The sequence below is a fragment of the Portunus trituberculatus genome, chromosome 41 (genome assembly GCF_017591435.1).
Source record: "Portunus trituberculatus isolate SZX2019 chromosome 41, ASM1759143v1, whole genome shotgun sequence".
NCBI classification, from domain to species: Eukaryota; Metazoa; Arthropoda; class Malacostraca; order Decapoda; family Portunidae; genus Portunus; species Portunus trituberculatus.
In genome coordinates this window covers 3,424,512-3,438,671 of record NC_059295.1, presented here as the reverse complement: position 1 = coordinate 3,438,671, position 14,160 = coordinate 3,424,512, and the positions used below count along the sequence as shown (strand labels likewise).

The 14,160-nt window shown below is 45.7% G+C and overlaps 1 protein-coding gene across 2 annotated transcripts in view; it reads right to left on the bottom strand.

Annotated features, from left to right (window-relative positions):
* Nucleotides 1-14,160, bottom strand: part of LOC123517186 (protein abrupt-like) — a 146,586-nt gene that overhangs the window by 2,741 nt on the left and 129,685 nt on the right. Inside the window, exons 6-8 of one of the 2 annotated variants that reach the window (XM_045277186.1) lie at nt 12,755-12,941; nt 9,999-10,175; nt 8,098-8,288 (exon numbers count right to left, since the gene is read on the bottom strand). The gene's annotated coding sequence lies outside the window, so the exon portion shown is untranslated. The remainder of the gene's footprint in view (nt 1-8,097; nt 8,289-9,998; nt 10,176-12,754; nt 12,942-14,160) is intronic. The other variant, XM_045277187.1, reaches the window with a different exon arrangement.

Below are 14,160 nucleotides of genomic sequence, written 5' to 3'. Positions count from 1 at the left end.
AGCACATCCGGTGATGTACACACAAGCCCAGACACCACCTACGGGTGACACCAGCTATACACTGAGTCCAAATACTCGTCGCAGCCAAGTCTGGCGGACGACAACTACTCACCACTGGCCGACATGAAGCCTCTCAGCATTCAATAGTGTGCGTGGCTACTACCACTACAATACAGTATACTACTGAAACTATACAAAAGATGGTGGGGCACACAGCCGCCCACCAAACACACTGGTGACCACGGCCACCAACAAAACAAACAGGACGAGACAATGCGTGTCTCTCCGCGTCGCCACACCGAGGACGGACGCACAACAGAAATGCAGCCAAACCACTACACCTCTCCCAGAGCAACAAGCCCGTTGCTCCAACAGTCACGGTCTACCCAGTAGCAAGCCAGCTACTCAAGGGAGGGCACAACTCCCAGACCAATGACTAATGAGTACTTGTAAAGCACAGTCCAGCCACACGTGTCTCTTCCTGTGCCGAGAACGTACGTGTTAACTCCGCTGAAGACTGGCCGGTACTATAAACAGTATACTACTGATACGACACAACAGATGGTGGGGCACACAGCCGCCCACCAAACACACTGGTGACCACGGCCACCAACAAACACAACAGGACGAGACAAACGTGTCTCTCCGCGTCGCCACACCACGAGTGGACGAACGCACAGAAATGCAGCCCAACCGGCCACACTTTCTCAGAACAACAAGCCCGTTGTTCTACACAGCCACGGTCTACCGAGTAACAAGCCAGCTACTCAACAGGAGGGCACAACTCCCAGACCAATGACTAGCGAGTAACAAGAAAGCCCAGCAACACGAATCTCTCTAACACTGTGCCAGACCGACGAGAGTGTGTCTATCTCCGCTGAAGGCTACTGGTACTGAGGCGAGGCTCGCAGACACAACAAAATGGTGGAAACAAAGAGAGGGTGGCGGGTCGTCTGCTCAGCAGAACAGCCCGAGGGGCCCGCGATGGGTGGCCATAGGCTTCACATATAATGAAATAATAAATTAAAGAGGATTAAGACGGTGCCCATCACACGCTCTCCCTTAAAAGAAAAAATTTTGGAAACAAAACATTTACAAATTTTTTTTAAAAGGCATGGAACTGATTAAAGGGAATGGCCCGGGAAAGACAATTGGCCACAACATTGTCTGCTCCTCTTATTTATCTTACATATGACATTGTACCATTTGACAGGCTTTTCGTTCCCAACATCAATATCGTGTTCTATCAACTATGTCCTGCCAGGGACACTGCTAAACACTGAAGAGTACTTCCTCAGCCGCCGAAGCAACTCATCTTGCTGATCCCTAAATGTTCAACCTTCTCTTTCAATAGATGGAGGCTATTCCGTTCCCACTGCCCTGTAGGAACAACAGGTTCAGGCCCAATAACTTCTGGAGCCTCTCCCTCCCGGCAGAAAAATAAAACTGAAGATGCCTCTTGCACGGCAGAACTAAAAGAGCCCTTCTGGCTAGTAGAACGAAAATAGGGCTTCAGCATGTTAACGTGACACAGCTGAGCCCTCTTGCGCCGGTCAGGAGTGACCACCAGGTAGTCGAGGTCACCTACCTTCTTCTCTATAACATAGGGGCCACTATAGCGGGCAGCAAGCGGCTGGCCCTGAAGTGGTAACAGCACAAGCACTTCATCTCCAGGGGCAAAACTCCGATACTCGGCCCTTCGGTCATAATACCCCTTCATACTCTGCTGGGCCTTACACAGGTGGGCCTGCGCCACCTCTAATGCCTTGGCTAATCTTTCTCGACTGCTCATGAGGCTCTTAAGCAGTGAGACAGGGCGCTCAGGCGACGGCTGACACCAAGCCTCCCGAACAACGTCGAGCGGTCCACGCACTCGGTGTCCAAACACTAGCTGATTGGGTGAGAAACCCAAGGACTCAGTGGGCGCTTCTCTCACCGCAAATAAGACAAAGGGACACCCTCGTCCCAATCCTTATCTCTCTCCATGCAGAAACTCTTGAGCATGGTCTTGAGAGTTTGATGATGTCTCTCAGGGCTCCCTGAGACTGCGGATGATAAGCACTGGACACAATATGCTTGATCCCCCACGCAGTCATCGTATCCTTAAACAACTTTGAAGTAAAGTTGGTCCCCTAATCGGACTGCAGCTCTGCTGGCAATCCAAAGTGTGTAAAAAGGGTCAGCAAAGCCTTCAGCACCACCTTAAGAGTGAGTGCTTCTCAGGGGAATTGCTTCAGGGTACCGCGCGGTAACATCCATTATGGTCAACAAATACTTGTGACCAGCCATGGTAGTAGGCAGAGGACCTACTATATAAATAAAAACCCTCGTGAAGGGAGGATCAACAGCAGGGATAGATAGGGTGGAGTGGCGCCACAGGGGGTGCCTGATTAGGCTTGCCCACCACTTGACAAGTGTGACAGCACTTAAGAATCGTGGCTACTTCTCCAGACATGCTGGGCCACCAAAAATTGCGACGCAGGCGAGCGACGGTCTTTCGGATGCCCAGGTGTCCAGCCATGGGCCCGTCATGTGCCAACAGCACAAGTGCCTCCCGCAGCTTCTGCGGCACAACTACTTGCAGTAGTTCACCACCGTCACTCTCCTGCCATCTACGACACAACACCCCTTGATGCAAGACAAACTCCTCCCTGCCCTCCAACTCCTCACTTCCCTCACCCACTCGAGCAAAGAAGGAGGCCAACGCCGGGTCCTCCTGCTGCCTACGAATGAGCTCTGCAGGCTCTAGCTGGGTAAGAGAAAGGGGGACTATAGGGTCATGGGGTTGAGGCAACGCTGCAACCCTACGTCCCACACGGCATCGAGGACGGAGAGCTGGCCCAGGCTGCTCCGCTCCTGCCATGTGATCCGGTGAGTCCTCAGAAGGATCATCACCACCAGCCAGGCAGTCACCAGGCAAGGGAACAGCTCGCTCCCTGCCTCCACGATGCTCCACAGGGGAGAAACTTCCAACTCCCCCGCAGAACTGGAAGTCTCCCACCCTGGGCGCCAACTTCCAACAAACTGCCTGACTTATCATGCTGGGGCCTGTGCTGAACATCAGAGCCCTCAGCCTCCACACCAGGAAGCAACTCAGCACGAGTGCTCCCTCCGGAGTGCTCTGCAGAGTGAGGATAACCATCAAACAACTCAGCTACACCCAACACTCCGTCCTCACTCTCAGCAACAACTCCCAAAGCCGAGTCCGGTGCATTAACAAGTGACTCTACGCCGTCACCGTCAGCCTCTACACCAGAACTCAATGGTGAGCCCAACACTGGCTCCACCACATCAGCACTGCTACTCCCATCTGGAGTCAATCCCACCTGGCTGCTAGCAACCTCCTGGGTAGTAACAGGCTCTCTCTCAGCCCGGCGGGCCTGAGAGCGGGTAACAACATTTACAGAGTCTTGCACCACTGGCCCAGACTCTTCAGCAACCTCATCCTCATCAGAGGTTGGGATCCATACACGACCACCAGCCAAATCATTCCCAAGCAGGAAGTCCACTCCTGCGACTGGCAGTTCGTCTGCCACTGCTACCTGCGCCGTAGCAGTGACAAGAGGACATGACAGCGTCACCTCAGCCGTCACGAACTCCTCCACAGTGTTAAGTCCACGACACAACACTGCCTTACTAGATGTCACCTTCTTCCCAGTGACATTTCGGCACACTGACTGCTGTGCTCCCGTATCACGCAGTACAGTGATGGGATACTTGGTGCCATCAATCTCAACAGTGCCTCCACACAGGAAAGGACGGCACCAGTCAAGCTCACTATCCTTACCAACAGCGGGCGAGGCAACAGGGGGAGGGACAGGTGGGCCAACCTGCTCTCCTCCTCCAAACACAACTCAGGCACACGCCGTGCCTTCTCACTTCTAAAGCCTGAAGGAGCAGTCAACTCATCACCACAAACTTTATCTGGCCACACCAACAAGGCAACTGGTTTCTGCGAGGACTTTGGAGTTTCAGCTGTTACTAATTTTGGGCAATTGAACTTAAAATGCCCTTTCCCTCGGCAGTGATAGCACGTAGGCTGGTAATCATACTTGGGCGTTCTAGGGGCCGCCTTCCCCGCCGTCCCATCCTTCGCAGAAGAAGGAGGGGTGGGGGCCTGGGGCTTTCCCAAACCCATCTTACTGCCGAATCCAGTATATCGCCTAAAGTGGCCTGGAGAGCCCGAGGAAGAACTGCCACCACTCCCTGGGCCTCCCTTAGGACCACCTTCCTTACGACTCCAACTCCCAGGCTGCTGCACAGGACGGTGGGCCAACACATAATCATCAGCCCATGTAGCAGCCTCCTTCAAAGTCCTAAACCTCTTCTCCCTCAACAGAGGTACCAGCTCCTTATCAGCAATATCAATGAACTGCTCCATAACTACTAACTCCTTCAAAGCCTCGAGAGAGTCAACACCCTCGCTAGCAACCCATCTCTCAAACACTTGCTCCAGTGAACGAGCACACTCGAGGTAGGAGTCACTTGCTCGCTTCCTCTTTCCTCTGAATTGCAAGCGATAGGCTTCTGGTCGCAGCTCATATGCCCGCAAAATGTCAGCCTTAAACTCCTCATAATCATCCAGATCATCAGCTGACATTTTATCATAAACTTCCAAGGCTTTTCCCTTGAGTTTATTCGCGACCAAGCCTACCCATCTCTCTCGAGACCAAGCAAACTCCTTGGCTTTCCTCTCGAAGCGGACAAACCATTCAGCCACCTTAGCCTCATCAAATTCGGGGACTAGCTGGAGACTTTGAACTAACGTACGCTCAACACTCTGTTCTCCTCCTCCTCCTACACTACCAACAACTCCAGGCGTACTTATTGCATGGCGAGTTCTCTCCCACTCCAACTCTCTATCTTTATCTGCCCTTTCTCTCTCCATCTCTCTAGCCTCCTTCTCTGCTGCTAGTCTGTTTAACTCTCGTCTCTCTTCCACCTCTCTAGCCTCCTGCTCTGCTGCTAGTCTCTGAAGTTCTCGTCTTTCTTCCGCTTCTCTAGCCCTCTCTTCCGCCTCTCTAGCCTCTTGCTCTGCTGCTAGTCTCTGAATTTTTCGTTTCTCCTCCGCAGCTAGTCTGTTTGACTCTCGTCTCTCTTCTGCAGCTAATCTCTTCAACTCTAGCCTCTCTTCTGCTTCTATCTCCATTTTCCTCATTTCCAGCTTCAATCGCAGTTCCTCCAGTCTGGCAGCTGACTGGACACTATCAGCAATACTGCTTGCTGGACTAGATCGTCGGGAGCCTTCCCTGCTTCCGATACTTCTGCCAGGGCTAATATATCCCACATCACCTTCACTGGGACCGCCACGTGCGTTATCATGACACGTAGTAAATGCGTCCTCACTGACCCCACGCGCGGCCACCGACTCATCATACCCACGTGGTGAGTCTCGCCGGCTCACACTCGCATCCTCACCCTCCACTGGTGGGGTGAAAAGACCAGTAACTCTCTCCATGGTGCTCACAAGGACTCGTTTTCACAAACAATAAAATAATATAAGTAATAATACCCACACAATATACTACACCACTATAAAAGCACTTGGTTTATCCTGGCGAGGTCGCCACTGTTATGGTTTACGTACGCCACACGGCTGCGGTTAACTGCTACAGCTCACTAGACTGTTATTCTGGCAAAATCGCCAACTTTGTTACGGTCAGTACAGTGGGGATTATAAAACACTCCACAGAGTCCCCACTACTATAACTCACAGCCGCCGTAACCCTCAGGTTCTTTCAAGGTCGCCAACAGTGTATAATTTCCCCCACTGTAAGGGAATCTCCTCAGCAACTCCTTCTCCTCCTGTACCCAACCAAGTAGAATTTATAAATGGTAGATGTTATGTGTAACAGGGCGAGGCCTTAATACCCCTAGAGAAACCGCCCACAAGGACAATTCCACCCACTTCTCTATAAAGTATTAATGCCTCTCCGTACGCCTTGCACCCAGGCTGTGAAGGTTCACAGACTGGGACAAAACGTGCAGTATATATTACTATACTATCCTACTACAACAAGTGCTTATTAACACCTGTTAGACTGACATCCCTGGCCTACTACTACTGCAATATATGATGTGTACAGCACATCCGGTGATGTACACACAAGACCAGACACCACCTACGGGTGACACCAGCTATACAGAGTCCAAATACTCGTCGCAGACAAGTCTGGCGGACGACAACTACGCACCACTGGCCGACATGAAGCCTCTCAGCCTTCAATGGTGTGCGTGGCTACTACCACTACAATACAGTTTACTACTGAAACTATACAAAAGATGGTGGGGCACACAGCCGCCCACCAAACCCCACTGGTGACCACAGCCACCAACAAAACAAACAGTACGAGACAAAGCCGCGTCTCTCCCACGCGTTCCCGCCACAATACAGGACGGACGTAAAACAGAAGTGCAGCCAAACCAACTACACCTCTCCCAGAGCAACAAGCCCGTCGCTCCAACAGTCACGGTCTACCCAGTAGCAAGCCAGCTACTCAAGGGAGGGCACAACTCCCAGACCAATGACTAATGAGTACTCGTAAAGCACAGTCCAGCCACACGTGTCTCTTCCTGTGCCGAGAACGTACGTGTTAACTCCGCTGAAGACTGGCCGGTACTATAAACAGTATACTACTGATACGATACAACAGATGGTGAGGGCACACAGCCGCCCACCAAACACACTGGTGACCACGGCCACCAACGAAACGACAATCAGGACGAGACAGTAACGTGTCTCTCCGCGTCGCCACACCACGAGGGGGACGAACGCACCAGACATGCACCCCAAACCGGCCACATTTTCTCAGAACAACAAGCCCGTTGTTCTACACAGCCACGGTCTACCGAGTAACAAGCCAGCTACTCAACAGGAGGGCACAACTCCCAGACCGATGACTAGCGAGTACTTCGAAAGCCCAGCCAACACGCGTCTCTCTCACTGTGCCAGACCGATGAGAGAGGTGTCTATCTCCGCTGAAGGCTAACTCGGTACTGAGGCGAGGCTCACAGACACAACAAAATGGTGGAAACAAAGAGAGGGTGGCGGGTCGTCTGCTCAGCAGAACAGCCCGAGGGGCCTGCGATGGGTGGCCATAGGCTTCACATATAATGAAATAATAAATTAAAGGGGATTAAGACGGTGCCCATCACAATATATATATATATGTATATATATATATATATATATATATATATATATAGATATAGAGAGAGAGAGAGAGAGAGAGAGAGAGAGAGAGAGAGAGAGAGAGAGAGAGAGAGAGAGAAATAAATAAAATAAAAAAACTTTTAATGGTCAAATACCCTTGCTGATGACAACCACAGTTATACATGGTGAGCCTAGTCCGTGTCTATAACTTGCAAAATAGCAGGTGTTTATGTATCAGTGTTTACTCTTGTAACCTCTGAATTAACTTTCAATACAGCAAGTGGTTTTATATAAGAGTGTTCCTTCTAATTAGAGGTGAAAGTAAAGTTAGGAGCAAGTGCTATGTAGTGCATGGCCTCTACTGAAACGTCACACTATGGGCCAGTGGTGGACAAAATCCAACAACTGGGGCCTACTGTGAAACTTTGGTTATTTAAGTTAACCTACCCAGGAAATGGGTCACAAATCCCTAAATTATACCTGGTACCCATCACTGTAGAGTGGGTAGAGTCTTAAGATTTAAGGGAAAAATGGCCTTAAAAAATTACTGCCCCACCCAGGGACAGAACCTGTGATCTCTCAGTTGTGAGTTGAGCGTGCTAACCACTGCACCACAGGATCACCTCTCCTAACCTTTACCCATGAAACTTAAGTTACAAGGTAGCAGGTGGTTTTATGTCAGTGTTCTTTCTAGCCTTAGCCTAAAGACCCTATTCCTACAAGGCAGTAGTAGCCCTTACAAGTACACTATAACTCCAGGCCAGTGTACCAGGGAGCAATGATGGATAAGAGGAGGCTCCATGCTATTGAAAAAACACACCTCTCCCAAACTGCAAATGCAATTTTATTATCCTGACCAGAACAAACTGCATAATTTTGTATTACAAATAGTGATACGCTGTGTATGCTTACAGAAACCTGATAGTTTTATGAATAATACTTACGTAGTGTTTGACATCTTCTCTCATACTTCTCCAGTAGTACACTGCGGCAACCCTGTTATATGTTGCCTGCACACCACTATCACCTGAAATCGGGCTACTGTGGTGAAACCACAGCACGTCAGCAAGCTTCTCCATGGTGCGTATCACTTACCGCCGCTTGCTGTCACCCGCTCCAGTAAAGTACAAGATCTCTGCAAATAGAAATGCATCATGAAATAAAACCTAACCAGAATTTGCATTTGTATGTAGAGGTAGAGCAGAACTTAATCAACTAATTGCTCTGGTTAGCTGTCACTCTGTTTTACAAAACAATTTGAATAGATATCAATCACTGCATATTAAATCATCTGTCAGTAAATTAGCATACATATGTAAGTTTTCAGTGTGGTAATTTCATTCGAGCATACATAAACACTACGCATTAATGACGATGTCATCAGAGGTGATCAGGATTGAGGAATTGGAGATGAGTACACAATTTTATATGCCCAACTTGTATTAGTAGAGGAGAGCAACAGCAAGAAAACTAGAAACTAGAAAGAAAATGTGGTTGTGGATGGTGGGGAACTTGAAGAGGTAGAACAATTCTGTCATCATAAATCACTGGTACAGAATAGTATATATTTTCCAGTTTGTTGTGGCCATATTTTGCATGTTCTGCATCTATGATTTAAATGTTTGCATTCATATTTCAGCAGTTTTAAGTGCATACTGTTGTTGGGTTTCTAATTAGGTATTATAACAATTGGCTATTATTTCATGACAGACATAAATTTTGAACATTTAATCATACATTACAGCTGACGTCCATCATTACTCACCTCTGAGACACTTGAATTTTTAGTTAGTATGTTTAATCTGTGTTTCAAAAATTTCATTAGTGTTTTGTTGAATGGCTTAGCTCAGTGGCTTCCAAACTTTTTCTGGTTGTTACCCACTATTCATACAAAATACTTCTCCATGGCCCACCACCCACTGCAAAGCATGACTCATGACTACAATGACTAGTCCTACACTCATTAGGTCCATATATAAAGCACTATAGCAAATACTGTAATTTTATTGATTCCATGCATGTAAATGACCCCCACTGGCTGCCTACCCAGTAAACTCCATTGTTTTTATACACACGATATCCTCAGATTATGATCCCCTGGATTCTGTTACACTGCCCCCAAGAAGCCATTGCTTACAGTTTGGGAGCCATTGGTTTAGCTGTTAGTGGTTGATGAGTGGAATCTTTACAATCTTTACAATCTTTACAATCTTTACAAAAGTAATGAATTGGTAGCATGATCAATACTTAGAATACATCAGTAGTTAAAAAAAAAAAAAAAAAAGTATCAGCATTTGGAAAAAAAAAAAAAAACTAACATGAGAGGATGAATGAGTGTTGGCAACAGCTACAAATGGAATAAATTAACACTATTACAGCAAAGAAAAATGTTACTTTCCATCAATGTTGTTTAAGCATGGTTTATCACAGTTTCATGTAAAACAAGGAGGGACCAGTGACCATGGCTGTTAGTGGTTGATGAGTGGAAGAGGAGCATAATCTTTACAAAAGTAATGAATTGGTAGCATGATCAATACTTAGAATACATCAGTAGTTAAAAAAAAAAAAATAATAAAAAATAAAAAGCATTTGGAAAAAAAAAAAAAAAAAAAAAACTAACATGAGAGGATGAATGAGTGTTGGCAACAGCTACAAATGGAATAAATTAACACTATTACAGCAAGGAAAAATGTTACTTTCCATCAATGTTGTTTAAGCATGGTTTATCACAGTTTCATGTAAAACAAGGAGGGACCAGTGACCATGGTGAGAGCAACTGCAAGCCGGAGTGACATTAAAGTGGTGTAGAGATGCAAAATGTAAAAGAAGAATGTACAAGACTCACGTGATGCATCCCACTGGAATGTGACTGCCTTTCTCTGGATGAATCTTCGTTCCGACTTGTTGTCGCCGTTGACAAAACTTCTGCTGTTGAAGAAAGATTAGTCTCTCGTAGATGACATTGTCAGCCTCAAATTTCCTCCTGCAGCTGGCTTCATAATTCTCCACAGAGACGTTGGACCTGTAGGAGAATTATTGATATTGAGAATCATTGTTTATAAGTATCAACAAATAATTACAGAAATAGCAAGAAATCAATTCAAAGTTAAAAGCATAAGTTAATACCATAAAGTTTCAGTGCCATACAAAAACAAAAGTTAATGAAGGTGCTGGATTTAACAATAACTCATCAAAGCCCACATTAACTTGACTAACCTAACTAGCTAGGGTGCCATCTGTGGTCCCCCTCAAGGGACATGAACTTAACAAACGTAACAAAAACAGGACCTATGCAGCATAACCAAACGTAACCGTAATTATTTCCTGTTTGTAATAATATTTATTGTTACCAGGAATCTTACCAGAATGAGCTCCTCTGGGAAGGACCTCCAAACATGCCAACATGCCACAGTAGAGTTAGATAATTTTAATAACAATAATGCAAGCGGATGCAAAATACTGTGGAATGTGTGTTGTAAGCAATTATGAGAATTTTTCAAAGAATAATAAATATTCAAACAGACTGTCCCCCAGATGAATTGCAAGAACTCTTTCAAACTGGGATAAAGCAGGAGCCAGGACAACCTCGGAGGGCAGAGAATTCCAGAGATTAATAATTCTAATTGAGAACAATCTTTCGTGTAAGTCAGTATGTATATGAGGATAGAATATTTTGAGAGGATGGACACAAGTCCTGGCATCAGGCGTAAGAATAAAGAAATAAGTATATGCAATAAGTGTTCATCAATTAAATATTTTCCACACTGTTATCAGGTCAGCTTGGAGCAGCCTACCCAGCACTGAATACAGATCCAGAGCAGAAAGACAACCGCTATAATCAATGTTGTGGTAACCAATAATTTATTTTGACCAACAGCACTGAATCCCTTCCAACAATTAAAAGGTCTCCCTCATAACCTGTGCCAAACTACGGAACAGAACTCTATTATAGGATTAATATGTGTAATGTAAAGAGAAAGCATAAATGAGGAGTCCCGGTTTACTGAACTCTTAAGGAGGTTTGAGGCAATGCAAGATGCCTTATTGGCAATATTGCAGATATGCTGATGGAATTTCAGTGGTATCAACCAACAATCCCAAATCTGTTGCCAAGGCTATGAACTGAATTAGATGGCTATTCTAGTAATAAGCAGGTCCTTCATGGGGTGCGGTGCCATAAAGAACCTAATAGTAACAGTTTTGTCAGTATTTAACTTAGTCCCCATGATACAGCTCTGGATACAAGAAGGTATATATATGTCTCTCTGCACATAGAAGGCAAGTTCTGTGTGCAGTAGGAAGTAATAATATTAGTCTGTAGGTATATTTTTTCATCATCAGCAAAAATTTTGTACTTACAAGAGAAGACAGAAATGTATGTAAATAAGGAAAAAAGTAGGACCCAGAACACAGCCTTTGGGACACCACTGCTCACATTGACAGGAAGACTTTCTTCACCCAGAGAAGCAGAGAGTTACCAATTCCTAATCAAGGAATATCTTTTCAATTTCCAATGGTGGGGCGTCCTACCTCCTTAAACCCCAACTCACTGCATCACCTTCAACAGTTCTCATGGGCCAAAGACTGTCAGTGTGATTATTTTGAACCTACCAGACTAACACCAACCACGCTACATTTCTTACTGAAACCTTGTGAGTTGCAAAACTTTTACTCTTAATAAGACAATCAATCTCTACATAAACAACATGAGCCTCATCTGGTGCCCCTAGTATTGTTATATTAAGTAAGTATCCATAGTGGGTTCAGGGGGCCACAGCCCCCATGATAAATTTGGTTAGGTTAGGCCCAGTTAGGTTTGTTAAGAAAAATCAAATAAATAAATAAAACACAAGAAAACAGTTGTGATTAGTTCAAAATATCTAAATGAATATAAAATTTCAATAGCAGGTGTTTGGATTTTTATCTTGGTAGCAAGAAGGTTGCAAGACGTGCTGTTAGGATCACTGTCTGGTGATGATAAGTGGGCTATTCAACCTGCAGATATGGCTAACCATTTTGTTATTGCATTTTCAGCTGTCTTTTACAAATTCTTATTATAATAACTTTTTTTTTCGTGCTAATAGGTTTAGCGTTTTTAAGAATCAGAATACACTTTTTAAACTCCGAAATTTTAGCAATTTTGTTTTTAAAGTTGTGTCCCATGCTCTTAGCAATCTACACTGATCACCCTTACTGGATAGATATGCATTTCCTGACCTTCTCCGCCCATATCACCCACTGTTATTGTGTCTAAGCACTCCACCACCCATTACTAATGTCCTGTTATTAAAAGGATAGAAGACAGTGAAGTGTGTGCATCACTTCCCAGCACCCCAAGGGGATGCTAGTACCCCTAAAATGAGTCTTGTTTAATTAACAAAGTTGATATAGTCTGAATGTAGTAATGTATGGAAGGGGGAACATAAGATTAACTATTAAACTCTGAAAGGCAGTTCAAATATAGAAACGGTTTAATGGTAAGCGGGGGTAGAGGCAGGACATGCTGGACACCGCGTGGCACCCTGAGCGGGGATAAAACTGGTAGATAAATGCTATTTATGCACTTCCAATAAAAGAAAAACAATAAAAATAAGTACTCACGACTTGAAAGCATCCATAATGGTCCTTTGGGACAGGATGAAATTACAGTACAGGCTGATTATATGAGATCTGGCAATGAGATCACGAAAGGATAGTGGCTTACTCGGTAGCAAGAGAACCACTGTGATCATCCAAGCTCCTTGCTCGTCTGCTGAAATGTGTTATGCGTCTGGCAGGGATTCCTCTTCTGGATAGGGAGGGAGGGGGAGGGGTAGACAATTATTCAAGGGGAATAAATATGTGTGATAAAATGCTGTCTATTCACTTTCAATAAAAAAAAAAACAAGAATGAAATAAGTGTTCACGAATTGAAATCATCCATAACAATTCTTTGGAGAAAAATAAAGTACAGTACAGTCTGCATATATAGTTTTAATAGCCAGCTCTCACAAGTGCAACATCCACCCTTCAACTCAGGAAAGCAACTGATCGCTGTGTATTCACTGAGCGAGGCTGTAAATGGGTCGTGTGTCTGGCATCGATTTATCTTCTGCGCATGCGCAGAAGGGGGTGACACGATCTTGCAGGGGACCACAATCAACGAGTATAAATACTAGGAGAGGAAAGCTTGCTAGTGTTCAGGACTTCATGCGCCTGCTAAGGAGACAGACCCCTGTTATAATAGCTGGTGATCTCAACGCCAGACACCCGACACTCGGGACAAGGACGACTAACACCACTGGACGAGACCTTATACAATACTTAAGACACCACACGGCGAGACATATCGGACCCTTCTTCCCAACATACTACGGACCACTTTCAGCGACTTCCCCTGACATAATACTCACAAACAACAACAACAACCTCTTCCACTCTATCTCACCAGGACCACTGACTTCCAGTGACCACATCCCGGTTATACTCGACGTTTCTACATCCCCAATAACTACCCCGACTCCCACTTCATATGCCTTGCACAAAACAGACTGGGACGTCTTTGAGGCAGACGAAGACCTCCAAATGAGGGACCACCAAGACGTATCTCACGGAACACTAGAAGACATACACGAAGCACTTAACAAATGGACAAAAACTGTGACCGACGTGACGGCCAGACATGTACCCACAAAAACACACAAAATGACCGCAGGTCCAAGACCCTCAAGGAACACTGTGCTCACACAGATCCAGTTCCGGGCCTTGCGTGAGCGAGCAGAAAGGACAGGATGGACAATGAATGACTACAGACGGTACACGCACCTCCGACAGACGCTACAGGACTTACATAGGACAGAAGCAAAATAATATTGGGGAAAAACTCTGACAGACATGACAGCTCAGTACAAGACACCAAGACGATTCTGGAGCAAACTGAAAACACTCTCAGGACAGACCAAAGGCCCTAGCTCATACCTGATAGACGACGACGGACTAAAGCACCACTCTGACAAAGACAAAGAGAG